This window comes from Choloepus didactylus, chromosome X (genome assembly GCF_015220235.1).
Source record: "Choloepus didactylus isolate mChoDid1 chromosome X, mChoDid1.pri, whole genome shotgun sequence".
NCBI classification, from domain to species: Eukaryota; Metazoa; Chordata; class Mammalia; order Pilosa; family Megalonychidae; genus Choloepus; species Choloepus didactylus.
In genome coordinates, this window is record NC_051334.1 from 71,654,913 (window position 1) to 71,677,309 (window position 22,397).

A 22,397-nucleotide genomic window follows, 5' to 3' on the forward strand; every position below is an offset into this window, starting at 1 on the left:
CTTTAAGAATAAAAACTAACCTTGCTTTAACGGAGAACCTATTCAATGTCAGGCACCATGTTCAGCCCTCTAGATCCTCACAACAATCCTGAAACATGGAGATAATTATCACTGCTTTGATGATGCGGAAAGAACAGGTCAGAGGTGTTAACCTACTGGCCAAGCCGTTTCCATTCCTGGACCTCAGCTTCCCATCTGTAACATAAGGGACACTCTAAGGACTGTTCATAAGGTCCAAGATATTCCGAGTACTAGAAGCTTTCAAAGCATCCTTGTTGGGACAGAGCTGGTCCTGTTTCTCTGGTTGGACACTCGGTGAATCAGTCCAGGAAGAGATCAAGGGGCATTGTTCCCCTCCTCATCTGGCTTAGGTCTTTTACCATGTCACAGGGCTGGTGAGATTTGGAGTAGACAGGAGGTGGAGGCAAAAAGACACCTACGCTCTTGCACTGGGGGATGAGAGCAGGAAGGGGGGGGGGGTCAGCGGTGCCATACCTCTCAAGTAGGGGTTCAGGGTGGAAAAGGCTAGAGGGTGACTCCAGCCCGGGAGGGGAGGCAGAGTGGCAATGGGAAGACAGGGTGGCGGCAGTGCTGGATGACCAGAGACCAATGTAGGTTAGAGGAGAGGAGTTCCTGCCCTAGGAGGACGGCGTGGAACTTTCTAGTCGTTAGCTCAGGGGGCGGGGCAATCACGTCCCCCACTCCCCGGCGTCCTTTGGTCCGTCAGTTCCTCCCTCCCGGCTTCCTTCGCTATCCAGTTCAGCCCCGGTGCACCCACCTGAGGCCCCAGCGCTCTTGCTCTCTGGCTCGCTCGCGGGCTCGGGAGCCGCCTGGGCGCGGCGCGGGGTTGGGGGCCCGCCTTGCGGCTACCGAAATCCCGGACGTGGACGCTGTGGGGTGTGAAGGGCGTCCGGGGGGACCCACCGCGCTGGAAACCAGGTGAACACAGGCGGGCAGACCCCGGTGGAGAGATGAGCGCTCCGCTGCCACTTTGCTGAACACCTTCCAGGCCGGCTTCGCGAAGCTGTCAGTCCCTCTCGCCTCCCCATCTTTGGTTCTAGTCCCGTTTTCATCTGTTAGCTCTGTTTGTCTAAAACCTCATCCTTCTTTTTCAGGCCTTCCACCCTGCACGCCTGCTTCCTTCTAATTCTTAGCCAGCTCTGGCTCTGTCCTATAGATGCCCCATCCTCTTATTCTGATGTTTTGTCTGCTTTGCCCCTGCCTACTCTCTCCCTCTGCTTTTATCCCTGATCATAAAGAACCATTCGGTTACTGACACATAGAAGGTGCTTAATAAACGGTACATCCCTCACCCCCTTACTCCCCAGGACCTTCTTTGTCTCTGCCTCTGGTGTCTGCACTTCTACCTCCTGTCTGTCTTCCTGTTCCACTGTATGTCTGACACCCGGTCTATATTTTTTACTTCTTCAGTCCACTGTCTGTCTGTCCTGCCATCCCTCTGTTTGTCTTCAAATCCTTGGGTTCTTATCACCTACATTGCATCCCCCACCCCTCTGAGGCCTCTTTACCTGCTCACTTTCTCTCCTAGTGGCACTTACACAGCTCACCTATCCTGGCAGCCCTTCAGGCAGCTCCCATAGCCCAAAAGCTCCACCCCCAAGGCCTGTTTCCACTCCAGGGGAGCTCCCAGAGTGCCTGGCACTTTGTCCTCTTAAAGTTTGAAAAAAGATATGTGTCTTTGAGCCCTGAAAAAAAAATCAGGCTCTGTTCCCTACTTTTCTCCAGGAATTTTCCTTTGCCCCTGCCCAAATAGCAGGTAGGAAATAGCAAAAGGGTTGGATTTCTAGCAAGAGATTTGTCATGGAACATAAGCACACTGAAAGAGCCCCTGAAGATCCTCTGGTCCTACACTCCAAGTGTACTGGTGGAGGAAATGAGGCCCAGAGAGGGTGATCCTTTTGACCAGGTCACACAGCTCCTCAGTGGGCAGAAGCAGGCTAGAAGCTCCAGAGTGGCAATGCCCTGACTCCTGAACCAGGAGCCTGGGTGGGGTGGGGGCAGGGCATGAAGAGTCACTTTCCTGGGGTTCTGTTGTTCCAGAGACATCAGGGCCTGTCTAACCTGGGAGCCTGGCTGCCTTCTCCCTCCCTGCTCTCCATACCTGACCTGGTTTCCCAACTGCCCAGGATGCTCGTCCTCCCTTACTGGTGTGGGAGCTCCAGGAAGGCAGAGACTCCAAGCTGTCATGCTGGTCCTGTCTGTCCCACTCCCCGTCCCGGCCTCCTGCCAGTGCCTGGCACAGGTGAGGTCTGTGTGCCCATGATGTCTGATGGGTTGATCCATCTGCGTGGGGAAGCCCTGGCCTTGGCTGAGGGTCAGATCAGAGCTTTACTTGGTGAGAGAGAGAGTGTATGTGTGTGTGCAGGTGGGGAATTGGTGTTTTGGGAAGGGCTCACTGAGGGGCACAGGGACTTTAAGGCCAACAGGAGTGCTGACCACTTTGTGGAGTGGCCCTCTACCCAAACCCTCTCTGATGTCATCCTGGAGCCTCTGAGGGCTGCCTTTTAGGGACAGGAGACAGGGCAGATGGTTTCTGGGGGAGGGGCGCTACTTGCCTGAATTGAGCTTGCCAAGGCCTGGAGAACCATAATCAGAGTTGAGCTAGGCCTGTAAAAGCACCACCCCCCCCCGCCCCAACATGGCTGCAGAGTGCAGTCAGGCCATGGTGTGCTGTACTGATGGTGAGGCCTGTGGGTGGGAAGGAAGAGCCCCTTCTCTCCTCCTCCTCACGTTCCCAGGCTTTGTCTTGGGAGCTGAAGTCCTGGAAGGACACAGGGAAGGGTACCAGGCAGGGGGCAGGAACCTGAGCTCTGTTCAGGGGCTCTGGGTGCCCACAGCCGCAGGGTGAACTGGGGGCAGACACCAGGTCTCCCGCCTTTTGTGCTGGCTTGGCCTCAGCTCCCTCCTTTGCCCTGCGTTTCTCCTCAGCCCTCCGCCTTCCTTTTCCTCTGCTCTTTCTGACCTGGCCCCAGCTATCCCCCTCATCCTTAGAGGACCCTCATGCCCCTCGCACCCCCTTCCTCTATAGAAGCCCATGGATGTTGGGCTTCTGGGAGCCACCCTTCCACGGGAACCCACCGAGAAACTCATAGAAGCAGAGAATGTTCTGGAAAGGAGCAACCCTAGAAACCAGGGCCCAGTTCCCTGTCTTTCCAGATGAGGAAACTGAGCCTAGCCAGGGAGGAGCGAGTTTGTGGGGGCTGAGGCTAAATCGGGTGGGGTGGGGGATGAGAGGGGTGGGGGTGTGCCAGGAGGGTTCCTCTGGCCTCAGCCCTTGCGTATGTGTGTGGTGGGGGATGCAGCTGGCAAGGAGAGGGGCTTGTGTTAGAAGTGGGTTTGTCTTTCCTCACCTCACTGTGACCTTCCTCGGAAAGGCAGGAATGGGGGTGGGGGTGGGGGTGGGGTGGCCACCCTGCTCTGAGAGTCTGAGCCCAGCCTCATTCCAAGGTCACCAAGTGCTGCTGCCCAGGGCGACCCACCTATTCACTTGTGCAGAGGTGAGGTGGGGCAGACCTCCCTGTGGGAGTGCCATGGAGGTGAGGCATTCCATCTGCCTGCAGCAGGAAAACTCTGACCCCTGTGAGATAGGCCAGTAAAGTCGGGCCAATGGCCCACCTTGTATGTGGCATGGGGTTTGCCATCAGTGCCATCATGCGCAGTGGGTCTGTTGTGTGGATGCTGGGGGCCAACTCTCCATCAAGCTGACACCTTGCCTGGTGTTGGTTGGGGGTTGGGCAGGAAAGGGCCTAGGCAGGGACTGAGTGGGCCTGGGTTCTCCTCCTCCTGTTGCCCCATTCCAGGTGCCTGGAAGGTGGTCAGGAGCTGTTGCATTGTCTCAATCGCTCCAGGAGGAAGGCAGCAGGGAATGAGTACCCCCTCTTTCATGGGTTAGGGAGGGGTTGCCCAAAGAGGTTAAGTGACCCTGGCTTGGCATGTACTCCAGCTCCCATCCCTGTCAGCCCATGGCTCTGAGCCTAGCACAGCACTCCTCCTTCCAGGGTGCTCTGGGGTGCAGGGCAGGCACAGCCAGGTGGTCCCTTGGGCTGTGGGCTGTGAGGGTTTCTTTGCACTCCCCCCAGGACATAGCTCTCTGTCCTCACCCCACCCTGGCAACTCATGAACAGTGAGGTCCCTGTGTGTCCCTCAGCTTTGCAAGCCTCCTCCCACATTCACCCCTACATCTGCCTCTGCCTCTGTGGCTCCTCTTAATGCAAACTCCTCTCCATTGGCCATGGCTCCTCAGGAATTTTTTGTGAACCGTGACTATCCCACCTTGTGGGAACCTGGTCAATAGCCCCTATTCATGAAGCTGAGTGGGGGCCCCTAGCCAGCCGGGAGCAGGCCTTTACTCTCCCAGGACTGACTGGTGGGCTCTAGATGAGGCATGCAGGAATGCGTGTATTTGTGAAAGTATGTGTGTGAGGGTACCTGTGGTCACGTGATGGGTACGGCTGGTTTGAGTATAATTCATTTTCCGCTCACCACTCCCACTCCCCTTCTTCTTTCCCACCTGAGTTCCCTGGAATGATTTGCTGTGCTCATTTAACCCTCATTGAGAAGATCAATGGAAAGGTCTGTTGGGTTTCCTCCCTAACGTTAATCTCATCCACTTCAGAGTGGGGTTCTAAGTCTGCCTGCAAGATCCCAAGAAACCCCCACTCCCAGGCAGAGAGGGGTGCAGGGACTGTTGCGGGACCTCAGATAGGCCCTTATTGGTACCCCAGGGTTTTGGAATGTTGCTAAGGGTAACCACATATGGAGTTTCTCTCTGCCATAGCTTAGAAGAAAAATGCTGATTAGTCCTGGAAGGAAGCTTAGCTACAGCTCCTGCTACCTGTCACCACCCTTTCCTCTCACCTCCATTATTTCAGTATTGCCCAGTAGGTATTTTACACTATCTGCATTCAGCAGATGAAGTAACTGATGTTCGGAGTGGTACAATGACTTGCCTTGGGTCACACAACCAGAAAGTGGTAGAACTGGGACTAGCATCCAACTCTCCTACTTCCTGATTCAGGGCTCTTTCCACCATTTCTCAGGGCTTCTATCACCATACTAACATTAATTGAGCACTTACTATGTGCCAGCCATCATTTTCTGTGTTTATCTTTCCCAGTGGGTCTGCACAACAGTCATGTGAGTTCAGTACTGTGATTATCACCCTCACTTTACAAATAAGGAAACCAAGGCACAGAAGGTTGGAAAGGCCCAAGTTCACAGCAGTTAAGTGGCAAGGTTGAGATTTGTGCCCAGGCCTACTGGCTCTAGAGTCCATTATACTGCTTCTTTTCTGTCACAGCTAGGCTGTGATGGTTGCAGAACAGGGGAAGTCCCATGACTCAGGCATGAACACCACCCCCCCCCCCCCACACACACACATCCAGACATTCTACATTTCCCTGCCCAGTGACTGAGCTGGCATCCAGGGTAGTAGCAGCAGCACTATAGGACACGCAGGCAAATGTGGGTGCTTGTAGGACAAAGGGAAGCCAAGGATGCAAAGGCTCTGGTTTTCTCCAGAGCCACTCAAGCTACAGCCCAGAAAGGAGCTTGTGACCAGGCACCATTTCCTCATCCATTCCAGGCACAATTACTGAATATACTTTCTATGCAAGGCTCTGGCTTAGGTCGGGGTCTGGGTGGGGGTGGGGGCAGAGGCTGGCAGGAGATTGAAGGTGATGAGCTCTTTGCCCTTCTGAAACAGCTGAGCTCTCTTTGCCTTTTGGAAGCTCCCAGGATAAGAGAGAGAGAACAAAAAAGACCCAAAGGAATAGCTCTGAAACCAGATCACCTGGGCCATTTCAAAATCTCACAAAGTGCATGGCAAATATTCAGATTGTAGCTTTTCATGATTGTTTAATTTCCTTATTTGTAAAACAAATGTTTATTGAGAGCCTATTCTATGCCAGGCACTGTGAAGTTCTCATTATAGTTATTGATAGCATTTGTCATTTTTTGTAGTTTTCCCTTAGGTACACATATGTTTCTGGTTTGATTGCCGTTTTTTTAAAAACCAGAACCTATCTTATCTGGTTCAGTTACATGTATCCACTAAAAGGTAAGCTGGGTTTGCTCATTATGCCTGTGATTCTGATTTCTTCTTGGGTGTCTATTGAGTATCTTTCAACATGCATTCTCCCATTAACAGACATTAGTCAGAACTTTGTAGTAGGCACTGTGCTTGTTGCCATGGGGCAGATGAATCAGCTCTACATGGCTCTTGCCCATGGGTAAGTGGCAGAATCACTGTAGGACCTCCACTTCCATGTCCTTCTAGCATTGTCTAGAAGCAGAATAAGTTGGGCTCCAACTCAGAACCTTAGGGATGCTTAAATATATAGGAGCTCAGCCTCAGGAAGGAGGTCATCTCCCTTCCCACCCCATTATAAGAGTTTCTGACTCTGGGTTGGATTTTGTGTCTAGGAGTGAGTTCTGATGTGCAGGCCTCGTCCACATCCAAGACCTGCAGGGTCACCTTGAACAATTTGCCAGAGGATTACAGCTGGAGCCCTACCACTGACAGGAAAGGAGGCGGGTGGTAAACAATGGAAGTAGCCTGGCTTCATCATTGCTCCTCTCATTCTCATCAGGGCCAGTCCAGAAAGGAGGCAGGAGAATTCTAATTTGGCCCAGTGGATCAAAGGCCAGACAGAGGGGAGGGCGCCTGGGGTAGATCTGGCTGGGTCATTGTCTCAGGTGATCTTGAGAAAATTGCTATCCTCAGAAGCATTCGTTTTTGCTGTCCTCTATACTGGATTTGCTATTGGGCAAGTTAGATGGATATAGTCTCTGCCTTCTAGGAACCTCAGCTTCACTACTTCCATCCGTTAGGTGTGGAAAAAATAACCAGTGTGCAGGGATTGTCCCCCTGCCATGGATTTGCTGGGCAACCTTCAGTGAGTCACCTCTCCTTAGTTTCTTTATTTGTCAATCTGGGGGATGGTGGTTGGACTGCATGGAATCTAGGATCCTTCCAGCCCTGACTAGTAGAAGCCCTTAAATCAGGAATGAAATCAAGGTCATGAACTTGTGTCCGACCCTTGCAAGGAAAGGCAAGAGAGTACTCAAGCCCTAACCCTCTGTCTTATTGGATTTTTTTTTAAAAGTATGTCTTATTGGATTTTAATGGGCTTTATGGTGGTACTTGCTGTCAGAGTGTCCTGGGACGATATCTCCTGCCCTGGTTAATTCCGGTGTCCCAAGGTTTCCGTGCATTTCTCTGGGGAGGTAGAGGTTGGACTTGAGGCAGAAAGATAGGGGTACTGGGGAAGTCACAGAATGCGGGGCCTGAGCGGTTGGGGACTGCAACTTCCTGCCCAATTTCCCAGTTCTCTTTTGGTTGCCCTGCTAGTCGGAGATCTCACCCAGGTTGTCTCTTCTGGATTTCCCTCAAATTATCCTGAGAAGTCGCTGAACCCTCCCGTGCACATGCCATATGTATTCCAAGCCCTCATACGCTGCCAGCCACATTCAGAACTCAAATATTAGTCTGTGCGCCTGGCCAAGTCGCTCCTTCGCTTTTGGTCGCTGGCTCTCGGCTTGTACCTCCTCCCTCCCCGCCGTGTGACCCGAGGGCGTGGCAACCAAGCGGGGATTGGAGGAGCCAGAATGCAGAACCCCGCCCACCCCAATTTGGGAGACTTTCTGGGAAGTCCGGTGGGCCGGACTGCGCCCTCATTGGTCAAGGGACCTGTAGGTGGGCGGGGCGTCTCTGCAGCCGTTCTGCAGCTGCTCCCGCCCCACCTGCATCGTGTGGACTCCGGTTGACAAGAGCTAAGCAGCAGCGGCAGCTGATCCTCTGGTTGGCACTGTTACCCCCGCTCGACCCCAGGCTCCGCGCGTGCTCCAGACGGAGCAGTCCCGCCTACGCTTGTCTCCCTCCCGTTGGCCGCTGGGTCCGGGTCCCAAACCAGAGGGGTGGACGTGGCTTCCAGGTAGGAGTCGGGGCGACGGCAGGGGGAGACCCTTCCGGACAGATGGGGACACCTCGGCTCCCTTGCCCTGCCTATCCTCTTTGGCGCCCCTGGCCCGGCACCCCTCCTTGTGGAAGGAGACGGGGAGGAAGCGATCCGAGCCACATCTGCCCTCGCGATTTGGGGTCGGAGTCTCAGAAACTGGGAGACCGCTGAGCGTGCTGGCCGCGCGTCTCCCCGCGAGGTCCCGCGAGTGGAGAGGTGTAAGGTGGCTGTCCGCACGGTACCCCCGGGCCTGGCTGGAGCCTGTCGCTTTGGGACTTCGGAGGGGACTGGTGCTGGGCGGGGGTGGCGGGGCTTTGGGTTCTGCGGCCGGGTGACGCGACTTCTCCTACCCTTTTCTCCTTCCTTAGCTTTCGAGGGCATTTCCAGGAATCCCCCGGTCAGGCCCTATGGGTTTTCCTGTCAGTCACTGTCTTCCTTTCTGAGAAACGCCTAGGACATATAGTATGAAGGTAGCTGTGGAAATTCTTTGGATAAGACACATCTCTCCAGGGCTCAGATTCCCTAGGAAGCTCACAATGGGTTTGGATTAGAAACCTCTAAGGAAAGGCCTTTTAGTGGAAGTTTTTAGGATTTCCAAATTAGGTACTCTGGGGTTCTCTCCAATTCTTCCAACACTTTAAAATTGAGCACTGAATTACAACTCAGGAAACCGGGGTTCAGCCACTAACTCATGTGACCTTGGGTGAGTCACGCCACTTCTGAGGGCCAGAGTGTTTTCAGTGGCACCGCAGGGGTGGGCTGGAGGTCAGTATCTAAAAGACCAGGTCTCTTCCACCTTGACATTTGGTGACTTGGTGCATGGGTCCAGGTTCCTAACTGGCAGGTAAAGTGTTGCCTGTGAGACGCTTGGGGGCGATAGGAACTGTGCAGATGGAGAGCTTTGTGGTGATTATGCAGCTAAGTCAGCTGGAAAACTAGTGATGGTGGGGGCGGAGAGCAGGACAGAAGCCAGACTGAAGGTAGGGAGGGGTGGGGCTGAGGGCATTTTCTTCTGGAGCTGCTGCTTCCCAACCCCTTGCCTTGAGACCCAGAGTTTGGGCTGGCTTGGAATTTGCACTCACCCCAAGTCCCAGGGCTCTGGCTTGTCTCGGTCCCACTCCAAGCACCCAGGTCTGCCCACTGGGGAAGAGAGGGTGATGAATCACACCCGGAGCTATTTTCAAACCTTGACTCCTACTGTGCGACCTGCTTCTGGCCCCACTGTAGGGGTTGCTGTCCCCACCCACCTTTTGCATTATTGCCCTCTGTGTTTTTGCCCTCACTTTCACCCTCCTGGAATGAAGGAGGGACAAATTTTGTCTGGGGATGGGAGGGTGGGCTGCCCGAGAGAGTAGAGAAGAAGGCTGCAGGTGGTTTCTGGGGGGCAGAGGAAGTGGGATGAATGTGTGTGATGGGAATGATGGTGTTTGGGTGGGGTGTGTGACTCTTTCATCCTATATCTACAGCTAAAATCTAGGTAGACATTCTGGGCTGGTCCTCATTTCAGGGATTCGGCCTTTTGTCAGACTGAGTTCTGAATTTCGGATTTGGAATTTCTGTTCCCTGGACCTCTAGTTAGGGCTAGAAACACCACACTGTATAGTCAGGTCTACCTGGTCCTCTTTCCTTCTTTCTGCCCCTTTAGCAGCTCTTGAAGAAATAGGCTAACCCTTTCTGTGCGTCTGTGACTCCTCTCCCCCATCTGGAGAGAAGAGGCTGTTGGGAGTTGATATTTGGAGGTGTTTAGAACAAGAGGGGTGAAGGTGAACTGAATGTGTGTTGGGGGCAGGCAATGAGTTGTGCAGGGAGGATATAAGGGCCTTCTTTATTAAAAACACAATACTGCCTGAATTTGAGCCAAGGAATAAAGAAGGTGACACTAAGTGATCTGAACTTTGGACCTCTCTGTCTTCTTGAAGTTTTAAAATTCCATTCTTGGGGCTACATATTGGAGAGGGAGCAGAGGACCCCTGGGGCCAGGTGTGGGGTTAGCAGCAGTGACATAAAAGCAGGAAAGTCCCAAAGGGAGGAGGGGATGAGTCTCTAATTGGGATGCTGTCCCAGCTGCCCATGCTTTTCTGCTGGTAGACTCCTAGAGCCCGTTGTTCCAGACATGGAGAGTGCAGGTTCAACAGATGGTAGGTGTCACAAAGGTAGGTGTTCCTTCTTGGAGGAGGTGAGACAAGGGGTCTCAGAATGGAAGGAGTTGCTCCTGGCTTGATCGCCATAGAGAAAACTTTTTCTTTAGGCTCACAGTTTGGGTAGGATTGAGTGTCATGGCCCCAGGCCTTGGGGAGGTTGTTCATCAGCTAAAATAGGGATAAGGGCTTCTGGATGGGAAGTGTGAGCTCCGTGAAGTCCAAGACAGTTTTATATTCTCCCTCCCACCCTGCAGTCCCAAACAGATAGTTGTGCACTGGGGTGACACACAGTTGGCACCAAGTGTGTACCAAGACTCTACTCATCTGTGCCTTGGGATCTTGGTTTGTATGTTTTAGGAGGAGTCCTGGTTAGATGTGAACCAGGGGACCAGAGGCCACAGTCTGGGCCCCCGTCACAAGCCTGAAGCACTATGTTTGTGAGTTGAGTCTCCTCTTGCCCAGCCCTCCTTGGGAACTTGCACACAGACAGTTGCTGTTCCTGTTTACCTCGACCACACACAGAACTTCAGAACTGAATGTTAAGTTCCTTAGGAGTCCAGGGTGGTGTGGAGCAAAGAACCAGGGGCTTGCCAGTTGGATGCATGGAGGTTTAAATCCAGGCTCTGCCTGCTCACCATCTCAGACCCTTGGTTTCTCCCTGCTTTTCCCACTTCACTCGACCTTTGTAAACTGCCAAGTGCCATATGAATTATCTGTCATTAAGTTCAGGCTCAGTGCTATGTCTTCCGGGGACACAGAGATTTTAGCCCCCACCTTTGAGGAATTTACCATCTAGTTCTGGGGTTAGCAGCATAAACAATACATGACATATTAAGACTCTTTACCTCAGCAAGGGCTTTGTTAGTTTATTTTTTTTTGAATGATTATTGTGAGGAATTTCAAACCTATATAAAAGTAGAGATAATTAGTGCAATAAGACCCCAGGTAACCATCATCCAACTTCAATGGTTATTGGCTCATGGCCATTTCTGCCCTACCCACACTCCTGTCTGCTTCACCCTCTTTCTTGTCATTTTGAAACAAATCCCAGAGACCTTATTGATTCATCTGTAAATATTTCAATATATATCTCTAAAAGCTAGGGACTCATAAAAAATAACCAGACTACCATTAGCCCTACTAATACAGTCACTTAATATCATCAAATATCCAGTCAGTGTTCATATTTGCAATATGTCAAGGAGGATGTTTGGCCCTGGGAGCCTGGACCAGGGAGTGACTGCTTATGACTGAGGGGAAGGTCGCTGATTGAGACAGTGACATTTGAGCTAAACCTTGGAAGAGAGATCCACAAAAGATCCGACCTAGAGGAATTATGGAGCCTCAGCCCCACATTTTACAGATGCCAAACTGCTAGCACTGGCCCCTACACTACAGATGTTACCTGGCCTCTGGGGCTCCAGATCCTGAGGCTGACTTGTGGAGGATTATTGCAAAAATTCCTGTGCCTTCATTTCTCTAGTGGTAAATGGGATTTCTATAACCTACCCACTTGCCTCTCCAGCTCTAGGGACACCCAGGAGCTTGAGGTAGTCAGGCCTGGGAGAATTCCTGGGAGACTGCTCTCAACCCAGTCCCCTCCCCTCCCCCGGCCCCTGAGGCCAGTTCTGAGCAAAACAGGATGCATCCAGGATGAGCGTCTTTCCCAGTTTGTCATCTAATCACCACGACCCAGCTTTGAGCTTCCTCTCTCATTCATGATAAAAACCCTCACTGTCTCGCTTTTCCCTCACGCCCCAGTAAGGGTGTGCTGACTTCCTCCACATCCGGGCCAGCCCTCCTCCACCCCCACGTGGGGCTAAGGGAGAGATTTCTTAAGTTCAGGGCTCTCTCACCTACCCCACCCACAGGTTGTAGTGAGAAGGGGAGAAAGACCCCAGTAGTCCTCTCCATGGCTGCACCTTCTGTTCTTGGGCTGTCCTTGGGAAAGGAGTGGCCCCTTTCCAACAAGACTGGGGTCCTGCCACTGCTTGGTTAATGATTGAGCCACATAATAACCACCTTGGAAAGTCACCTCTAGGGGCTGGCCATTAACTAACTCCCTGTCCATCCCAGGCCTTAAAGGGGCCCCATCCCGAATCTCTTCCCCTGAGGGGACACTGAAAAACATTCAGTCATGGGAACTTGTGGAGCCAATTAAAATTCTGCCCCTCTGTCCTTCCCTTGGAAAAACAGGAGTTATTTCACATTGCTCGAAGGACCTACTTTCAGTTTGGGTGGTGTTGAGAAGGTCAGAGGAGTTGATTTTATAGGGATTTGGATGGCAGTGGGGTCGGGGTAGTTTTAATCATTAAAGGTGCCAGAGGGGATGGGGGGAGTGTTTCCAGGAGCAGTTGACTCCCCTGGTTTCCATCTGAAAGTCTAAAAGGGCAAGAAATGCCCACCTAAAGGGTCTGCCATTGCTGGGAGTGGGGATATGATGAGGCTGTGTGTGTATGTTTTCGGCACAGCTGAGGGTCCCTCCACACCAGCCCGGGGGGGGGGTGAACTGCTGATAAGAGGGTGAGGGCCTCTGTGGTGGAGGATGCCTTCCTCAGAGAGTCTATATCTAGACAAGCAGTGGGGGCTGGGGAGGGTTGGTCCGGGACCCAAACCCAATTTTAGAAAGCTCCAGACCACAAGCAGCTTACTGCCACTTCAGTGGGAAGAGAAGAGACCAATGTTTAGTGAACCCTGTGGGCTAGCTACAGAGCCAGGAAATTTGGCTTCTGGCTTTACCTCTCTTCAGCTAAGTGACTTTGGGGAAGACCTTTGATTTCTTGGGCCCACCTATAACACAGGTGGGGGAGAGGCATGGACTCAGTGGTCTCTTAGGCTCCCTTCCAGCAGAACCATGTATTCTCAGTCAAGATCTTTTTCTTATCCTCAGAGCAAAGGCAAGCTCGCCTCCAGTTCTACAGGCTCAGTCACTAAATATCCTCAACTGGCTGGGTCACTTTGGGCTGTACAGGTGTCAAACTGCCGCAGCGTGGATTCCCCTTGAGCATGGGCTTTTGTGCAGTGTGTCTCCCTCCTCTGCCACCCCCATGCTTACATCTGTCCCAGGTGGCCATCCTCTGACCCATTCAACAACAAGTTAATGAGTGACCCACTTCCTCTGGGTAGTCCCAGACCAAGGTGCTCCTGGATGCTGGGAGGGGGCAGGCCCGGGTCTCTGTGAGAATCAGCCCAGGGCCTAGCAAGCTCCAGTCACCTTTGTGCTTTTTCCCACCAATACCCCCAGAGGTAGGTATGCAGACAGAGTGCAGGGTAGAAGGGCCTTTAAAGGCTCTGCCTTCTGAAGCTTAAATCTTCCCACCAAGTGCTTGTCCAGCTCCTGCTCACTTATCTCCAGTATCCGGGAGCTCAGTGTGTTTCACAGCAGTTGTTTTCATCCATGGAATGTCAGAAAGTTTTTTATTGTGTTGAGCTGGACTGTCTCCCAGAGGCTTCTACCCCTGGGTCCCAACTCTGCTGCTTGGGACCACTTAGACTGTGTCTGCTCTCTCTGCCCTTCAGAGGTCTGAGTTTAGAACCCAACTCCCCTTTGTCTTCTCCAGGCCAAACAGCTTCGGCTCCTCCAGGTGCTCCAGCCCCATTAGTAGCCTTGTCATTGTCCTCTGTACATGTTCCTGTTTGTGGCCCCCTTAATGTGCTAGAGAGGGAAATGGCGACTTTGGGAGCTCCTCCCTCTCCTCTGTTTATTTCCAGCCTTAACTTTTCCAGATGACTTCTTTGTAATCCTTTTTCTGGTGACTCCAAGAGGCAGACTTGGAACCCCTGCTGTATTGGGTTCAAACACCTCATGCAGCTCCCCCTGATTGGTTTGTCATTCAGGTCCAGCCAGCTCCCAGGATCAGGGAGCCCTTGGAGGGTAGGGCCTTCTTGTTGGTTCTCCCGTAGCAGAGAACAAGCCTGCCATTTTACTTGCTCACTTTGAGGAGTTGAATACAATGTAATATGTGGGACTTCCAGTGTGTCCTCTCCTACCCGGTGGGGAATGGAGGGGAAGGGGATATTTTAGGGAGTACGGGAGCAGGAAAAGAGTGTGAGCCATGCCTACAGTGGGGCCCAGAAGGGTGAATCATACGGGGAAAAACACCAGCTCAGCCATTCCTTCCCCCAGCAGATGATGACGATGGCAACGACCTTCCATTTCTGGAAGAGCTTTACAGTTTACAAAGCACTTTCACTTCCATGACCCATTCTGTTCTCACAGCAGCCCAGTAAGGTAGACAATATGATCCCCTGTGGGATCCCCTGGTGTGAGCCTTAGTGGTCCCCAGCTGAGGCCCCGGGAGGAGAAGGGTACAGTCTCCCAGTACTGGAGGATTTGGAGCCCAGGTCTCCTGACTCTCAGCCCTCCCCATGTGATTCTCCCAAACCACACCCAACAGCCAAGGCAGTTGGGGCTGACTCAGCAGCTTCCCCACCACACACCACAGAGGAACCTCTGCCCCAGGCCCTAACTCTGCTCCCTTTGTGACCCCCAGGGGAGGAGGCTAAGGATTTCCTACCCTTTATCTGGACTGTCCAATGACTGGCCTCTCTGAGGTGTGAGATAGGTATCTGCAGCCAGCCTTTCTGCTCCAGGCTGAAGCCAAATCAGGCTGGGATAGGGGCCGGGGCAAGGGCAGGAAGATTGTAGGAAAAGCTTGGCCCCAAACATCTGGGCTGAGCTGCTCCCACCCCAGCACGGCCTTCTAAATGGGAAAAACAAAGAGGGGAATGTGGGAAAGGGGCCAGAGTGGAGCAGAAGTAAAACACATCCTGAGCTGTGCACAGGGTGCCTGGAGCAGAGAGTGTCACGCTTTAGAGCACAGGCTCTAAGATCCTCAGCACTGGAGGACTGGGCAAATTACTTAGCCTCCCCAAACCTCCATCTTGTCAGCTATAAATTGGAAACATGTACCTACCTCATGGGGTTGTTGATATTAAATCCAATAACGTAAATAGAATTCTAGCCACTCATGTTGTTGTTTAGTAGTGCTTTCTGCAATGTTGTACCTTTTTTTCCCCTCACTCTCCTGGGGATATGCAGTGCTCAAACCTGCCACCTCCTGGGCATTAGATTTGGACTTCTACTTGGAGTGCTTTCTGTCACTTACGGTCTGCCTCATCCAGAAATCTCTCCCTGGCCATCCTCACCTATAGGGCTCCCTCCGTCTGGCCTCCTTTGGTGATATTTATGGCACGACAACAGGCCATAGTAACGATGAGAACACCAATAATAATAGTGAACTCTTCTAAGTGCTCGGCCCGTTTTAATTGACTTCACCCTCTTGATGGCTCTGTGAGGCAGGCACTGCTATCATCATCCCTATTTCGTATATGAAGGAATCAAGATGAGAAGAGGTTAAAGGAAGTCCAAGGTCACACAGTTATGGAGTGGTGGAGCTGGGATTAGGACTCAGACCATTCAGACTCCACTGCCTCCATTCTTAACCACTGTGCCTTGACCGTCCCTCTCCCAGATGCCTGGCCACGAGGCAAGAGCTAAGGTCCGGGTTTCCCTTCTGCCCCTGATTGCACATGGCACCCATCAGCGATCATTCACTCCTGGAAAGACAGTCCCCAGGTCCTTTCCTGCCTGCTCTGCCCCACCGCCCCCAAAGTGGACAAATGGCTAGGAGGGAAACCACGAAGGAGTAGGTATTGATGCTCGAAAACAGAGCTGTGTTGGGTGGGGGGAGAGCGTGCAGGAGAGAGTTGGGGGGGGGGGATTGGCCCGCCTGATTAGCACCATCTAGCACTGGGGGTGGACAGCATAGTGCTGGGTGGCATCAGGAAAGAAGAGATGTTTTAATGAGCCGTCTTGACAATGAGGTTGCATTATTTAGAAGGCGTGGGTGGCTAGAGGCAGGAAGGATGCTAACTGGATTAACTCTTGTGATCTCTCCAGATGGTGAGGGCCATTGCTAGAATTTCGTGGAGGGTGGTTGGTCCAGAAGGTCCAGCCCGCCACCCCACTCCCCACCATATTTGCATCTCAGGGCCTTGGGGGCTCAAGCTTCCTTCCCTGTGGCCATACCAGCTGCCAGCTCCACTGCTCTGGAGCTCATTCTTGTTATCTTGCCTCCCAAACCATCTCCAGGGGGTGCTTCAAAGGACAATCTGTCCTGACCTTGGCCTCCCTGAGAAGGATGAGCCTGGTGGCAGCTCTGGCTAAATTCTCCAGGAGTGTCCACTTTCGTTCAGTTTTCAGACATTGGTGCCTAGCATAGCAAAGGGCTTGGCACCGAGTAGTTGCTCTGGTGCTATTAGCTGAATAATGGTGCACTCTCAGGTGGGTGGGTGGGTGGGGGTGTTGGATTGCAGGGGAGAGCCAAGGGGGGCTGAAATAGAAACAGATCAGGAGAAGGGCTTTGGACATTTCGGCAGGCTTCTGGCAATAGCAGCCACTTGACCATTCACAGCCTCAGTTACCCCGTTTGTGCAATGGGTGGTACCTGCTTTGGACAGGGTCATTGTGGGGACCAGAGGAGATGTCAGATTATCAAGTGTTTTCACAGCTATGGGAAGTTACTTCAATCTTATGGTTCATACTGTAAAAACCCTGATAGGTTTTTTTGGTGTCTGCTGTGTGCCCAGCCCTGGTTTAGGCAATTTCTCCTACTAAATGAGGATTTATTGTAACTTGGTGGCTCTGCCTCTGGGGCCAGATTGCCTGGATTTGCATCTTGGTCCACCACTTCTTAGCTGTGTGACCTTGGGCAAGTTACTTGATATCTCTGGGTCCCACCTTCCCTGTATTATAGCACTTACCTGCAGGGATTTTGTGAAGAGTCAATGATATAATCTGTATAAAAAGGACCTAAAGTAATGCCTAGGACATAATAATGACTCAGTACACTTAGGTTATTATAATCTCATTTTACACGCACAAAAACCTCATGATGTAGGTGCTATGATTATAGTCCTCTTTTACAGGTGAGGAAACTGAGGCACAGGACATTAAGTAACTTGCCCAACATGATTTTTGTAACATCCTTGGCCCAGGGCCTGGCACATAGTAACTGCTCAATAAATATTAGTACCTATTAGCAATTATTATTAATAATTACATGAAGCATCATGAACATTGTTCTCAATAATGAGCACAGGCACAGCTATTAAGTAGCAGAGCCAGAACTAAAACCCATGTGTTCAGGCTGCTAACCTATTACTCTTTCCACCAAGTTCCACAACGTTTTTGTCCTTGGGTTTTACACAGCTGTTAGGCCACCATTTGGGGTTCTCTTCCCTTGGACCACCATGGCCCCAACATGCCAGTTGTCACCCCGTCCCCAAGGCTCCAGGCCCCTGAGTCCCCTTTGGCTACCTGCTGGGCTCGGGGGAGGGGCTGTTTCTGCTTGCCTCCTGAGGGAGAACTGGTCTGGCCTGTGGAGGCAACTTCTTTGAGGCTCATTTCCTTTCAGTCAGAGACAGTTTTCTCTGGATCTCAGGGTGGGGCCAGCTCCTTTAAGGCATTTCCTGCCCGGGAGTTTATATTTGGCCTAGGCAAAAGGAAAGGGAAGTAGGCAAAGGGGGTGGGACGCAGTGGTGGTGGCACAGGATCAAGACAGGCAAGCACTAGGACTGTGCCGGCAAGGAGAGGGAAGCAGGAAGTGGCACGATTCGGTTCTCTCAAGTAAGCGTGGGTCCTTTCAGATGAGCTTGGGTGGCGGAGCTAAGCTCTCGCTCCTTGAGGCCCATATACTTCCACCCTGAGGCAAAGTCCATTTTCAGTTCTCACACCTCTGGGCCTTGGTGCCTAGCCCTGGGGTTCTGCCCTGGGGCTAGGTTATCTGCCAGTCAGTGAGTCATCACTGAGTTGAAAATGTGCACCCAGTTCTGTGCTCTACGCAGTGGTGATGCCAGAGGACAGAATGGCGTCAGAAGTCTGCATTCAGAAAGCATGATGTTTAGTCAGGAAGCAAGACTCCCTGTCTGTGTTGCCAGAACATTCAGTAGCCCTTGTCTCACTGCATTGGGTACACCAAGACCAATAGGATCCAGTCTCTGCCTTCCAGGAGCTCCCAGTTGAATGGGGGAAGCAGACTCATGTGCTACAGAAATGTGTAGGGGGGCACTTAATTTAACTGAGTCATTGGGTGGGAGGTCAGGTAAGGCTTCACAGGTTGGGATGTTCAACTTGGCGACTTCATGAATAAATAGGAATTTGCAGTTTCATGTCAGACAGGGTCTAGAATCTGGAGAGCCTTGAAATGCCAGGTAGAGATGAGTCTGATATTGGGCTAAGGCTGTGGGCAATGGGGAGCTGGTTAGGTTGTGGAGGAGGAGAGTGGCCAGATTAGAGCCAGGCTCTTGGAAGATGAAGAAGGCAGGATGAAAGGAGAGACTGGAGGGTGGGAAATTGGAGGTTTGAAGTAATCCAGGCATGAGAACCTGGAGCACGATTGGGTATAAGAATCAGTGATGATTTGATGGAAAAATTGACCAAACTTGGTGACCAAATACATGTGAGGAGAGAAGACAGACAAGGATGCCTTGAAGTTTAAGCCTAGATGTCTGGTGCCTTTGGAGGCAGGAACATTGGGAGAGCCGGCTTGTGGAGGCAGAAAGGTTAGGTCCCCACCTAGGACCTCCATTTGGGTCTTCCAGGAGGGAATGCAAAGGAAGGGGACAACCCCCTCTACAGAACCAGTCACTGCCAGTCACAGATACCTCTGTTCCTGGTCTGGATTTTGGAGAGTGGCCATTATAAGATAGTGAAACTGAGGCTCAGACAGAGATAGTGGCTTGCCCAAGGTCACTCAACAAATTCCTGGTGGAACTGAGGCCACAATGCAGTTCTCCTGACCTTCCATCCAATATTTTTCCCACCCATACACAGTGGGGAGCAACTTACCACTGGTCTAACATCTGCCCCAGACTGGTTTGGCTGGCACCTCTTGCCTCCAGGCTGGGAACTGGAGGTGGTGGGGTATCACGTGGCTTATTAAAACACCTGTTTTTCCTTGTCACCATGACCTTGTCAGAGCATCTAGGACTGGTTTAGGGGCAGGAGCTTCTAGGGGCAAGAAAGCTAGTGGAGTGACTGTGGCAGAGCAGGTGGCAGCTTTGACCTTCCCTGTCACAGGGAAGTCCTGGGCCAAGCAGGAATGTCAGCTGTCTGCCTTGGCCCTGCTGTATCGAGCACTGGTCATGGCATCAATTTCTAAGGGCCCAACCTAGGAGATCACAGGCCAGGCCAACTCTGGACCCAAATCCTCAATCACCCCAGCAGGCCAGAGGTCTGGTTTAGCCACGGGGCCTTCATGATTCATTTATTTACATCCCCATACAGGAGCTCAGGTCACAGCTTCACAGAATGGAACGGGGTTAGGGGTTTTAGTATAACTTCTGTATTTACAAAAACTCTAAACTGGAGTTGCCACCTCCCCCTAGCTGGCCCTGCAAGTGTCTACAGTGTCCAAAGACAAGGAACAGCCATTGAATGTCATATCCATTCCTCACCTCACCCCTCAGGACATCCCCAGTCTGGTTGGTGGGGGGCTGCCTAGAGGTACCTGAGGCCCCCAGGTAAGGCAGAGATTGACATTTATGGTCTTACAGCTTTGGATCTGAAGGCCACCTTTCTTTCACTAGAATGTGCTAGTAACACAGCAGGTTTTGCCTACATTATGAGAGGGAATCCTTACAACAATCATGTCAGGTATTTTATGGCTGAGGCAATAGGCTTGACAGGTGAAGGACTGAGCTGAGGTCACTCAGCCAGCAGGGAGCCCAGCTCTGTCTGACACAGAAGCCAGTGCTTCTTCTCTTAGGCCCCAGGAAATCCTCAAGTCAGGATCAGGTGCTCTAGCTACTTGAGACTCCCAGAGCCAACCTCAAAATAGGATGGGCCCTGCAAAGTGTGGGTATCCCAGGCTTGCCCCTGGAAGGCTGTGCCAACCTCCCCAGGGGAAACAGCTGTGTGTCCTGAGACTTCCTTGCTCTGGTATTTGCCAGGTGGACAATTCATGGTGACTTGGCTTGATTGCCATTGTGGAGGAAGATAGGCTGTACCAGACAGCTACTGGCACTGTGGGCTCCAGGCCCCTGTGTGCAGCTCTGTGTGCACCCCCCAGGTTGTATGTGCATAGGCACACTTGGCTGTTGTATGACAGACCTCTGTTGCCCTGCTGAGCTTTTAAGCTGCTGGGGGCTTTGGAGGCACAATGCCATCATTGTCACTGGACCTTATTCCCACTTGGCTCCTTGGCTTCCTTTATGCCAGGCTGACTTGCTCCACTTGGGTGAGGGCTCTGGGAGAAAGGACAGGTGAGTGGGTAGGGGTGGACCTAGCCTCTCCTGCTGAGCCAAGAAGCTCTTCCCAGGGCAGGGTCTTCTGATCTCCCCACTTCCCTGAACCAGCAGCTGGTAGCTTGGAAGGTGGAATCCTGAAAAGGCTGGGGAGATGGGTTTTGATGGATGAAACCAAAAGGTATGCAGTCTGTCTCTCTCAGTGCCACTGGTGTGGGACATCTTCTGCCCTACCTCCACCTCCGAGGCCTGTGAGATCTAGTCGTGGGTCACTCTGGCATGGTGGTCTGGTTTGGTTCAGAGTAGGTATAAAGGTGCTCAATAGGGAATGTCTCTGAAGATACAGACCAGGGTGTCTCTGTGCCCCCATTACCCCCATAAACATTTGCTAGGGGGTGGTTGAACTCAGGAGCTCTCCTTCCTGCTTCTAGTAACTGAATCATAGCCTAAGGGACTCATAGGCCAAGGAATGGCATGTCTGTGTATGCCTGTGTGTGGGACCTGTTATGTACCAGGATGGGCTCAGAAGGCCTTTAATAACTTGCATAGAAAGCACTTTACAGTTCACAAAGGCCTTTCACCACGAGCTCATATGACCACACTTTTTTATTATGTGCATGAGGAAACTAAGGCAATGATAGCAAACACTCAAAGAAGCCCTTTACTCTGTTCTAAGCACTTTACATGTATTCACTCATTTTTCCTCACTATAGCTGGATAAGGTGTAGGTCCCATTATTCTTTCCATTTTGCAGATGAAGAAACTGAGGCAAAAGAGAGGGTTGTTATTCTTACCTCTCTTTTACAGATGAGGACACTGTGGCTCAGGACAGAATGTGAGTCGCCTGGGATCCAGAGGGAGTTATTGGCAGGGCCGAGACCAGACCCCGGGGCCTCTTATCTTCTGGAGTTTCCAACACCAGCTGCTTTTCCTGAAACAATACAAGACAATGTATAATTATGTTCTGAGCTTTGCGGTAGAGCAGGATTCTCAACATCAGCACTGTTGACATTTTAGGCCAGATGATTCTTCATTGTGGGGAGCGGGCTGTCCTTTGCACTGTAGGGTGTTTAGTGGCATCCTTGGCCTTTATCCATTAGATGCCAGTAGCAACTCACCTCCCATTTGTGATGACCAAAAATGTTTCCAGGTATTGCCATATGGCCCCCCCCGGGGGCCCTGATGGTGTTCCCAAAGTGTGGCTCAAATGGGCTGAGACTGAGGCTGGCATCTGAACAGGTGTAGCAGGGGCCCTGGATTCTTTCCGTCAACCTACTAAGTCAGAGGCCAGCCAGTGTCAAGCACTGCCAAGCCAGGCTTGTTGAAATACAGCGGCCCTTGCTCTGGTGCCCCTTCTGTGAGGTTTGGAATGTGGGATGAGAGCTATTTTGGTTTTGTCTCCCTCCCTCCCTGTGCCTCCCTCCCCTGCAAGAATCTAGTTAGAGTCACTATTCCAGCTAACAGCAGCAGGAGCAGGCAGAGGCAACAAGTGTATTGCAGACCCCCCTGGATGTCTGCTGCAAGGTCAGGAGGGGGAAGTTTTGGCATCCGTGACACCTTTTGATACAGGTTCTTGGGAAGGCCCTGTCCCTCTGTCCCCCAGAGGAAGGGGGAGTAATCTGTCAGTTGTCTGTTGCAGAATCTCTGCCAGGTTTGCTGCCAACTTGAGGGTAACTTTGGACAAATTAGAATAAACACTGCCTCCTAGGGATGCAGCCCTGTGCTGGGTCTAATGGCTTGTGGGCAAGCTTCTTTTGGCCTAGGCCTCATAGTATATCCTCATGGGAGGGCAAAAGGAGCTGGTCCTAGAGAGTTGGGTCCAAATGCTGAGGAAGGTAGCTTCTGATTTTACAAGCCCTCTGCCACTAGACCAAATCTCCTCCTTAAGAAGCTCCAGCAGTTACCAAAGGACCCTTTCCTCTGAGTCCCTGTGACAACCATCCATTGCTTGCCTTGGGACCTGTGTCTTGCCTGTTCCCCAGGTCCTCGCTGGTCATTTTGGTTGGGCCTGGGGTGATGCCCAGGATTC

General features: G+C 51.9%; 1 protein-coding gene across 4 annotated transcripts in view; it reads left to right on the forward strand.

Moving 5' to 3' along the window:
- The first annotated feature begins 865 nt into the window (after window positions 1–865).
- Window positions 866–22,397, forward strand: part of STARD8 (StAR related lipid transfer domain containing 8) — a 43,801-nt gene continuing 22,269 nt past the window's right edge. For 2 of the 4 annotated variants that reach the window (XM_037821710.1, XM_037821711.1), the window contains exon 1: window positions 7,814–7,955. The gene's annotated coding sequence lies outside the window, so the exon portion shown is untranslated. Of the gene's footprint in view, window positions 940–7,776; window positions 7,956–22,397 lie in introns of those variants that run through there. The other 2 variants (XM_037821712.1, XM_037821708.1) reach the window with 2 other exon arrangements.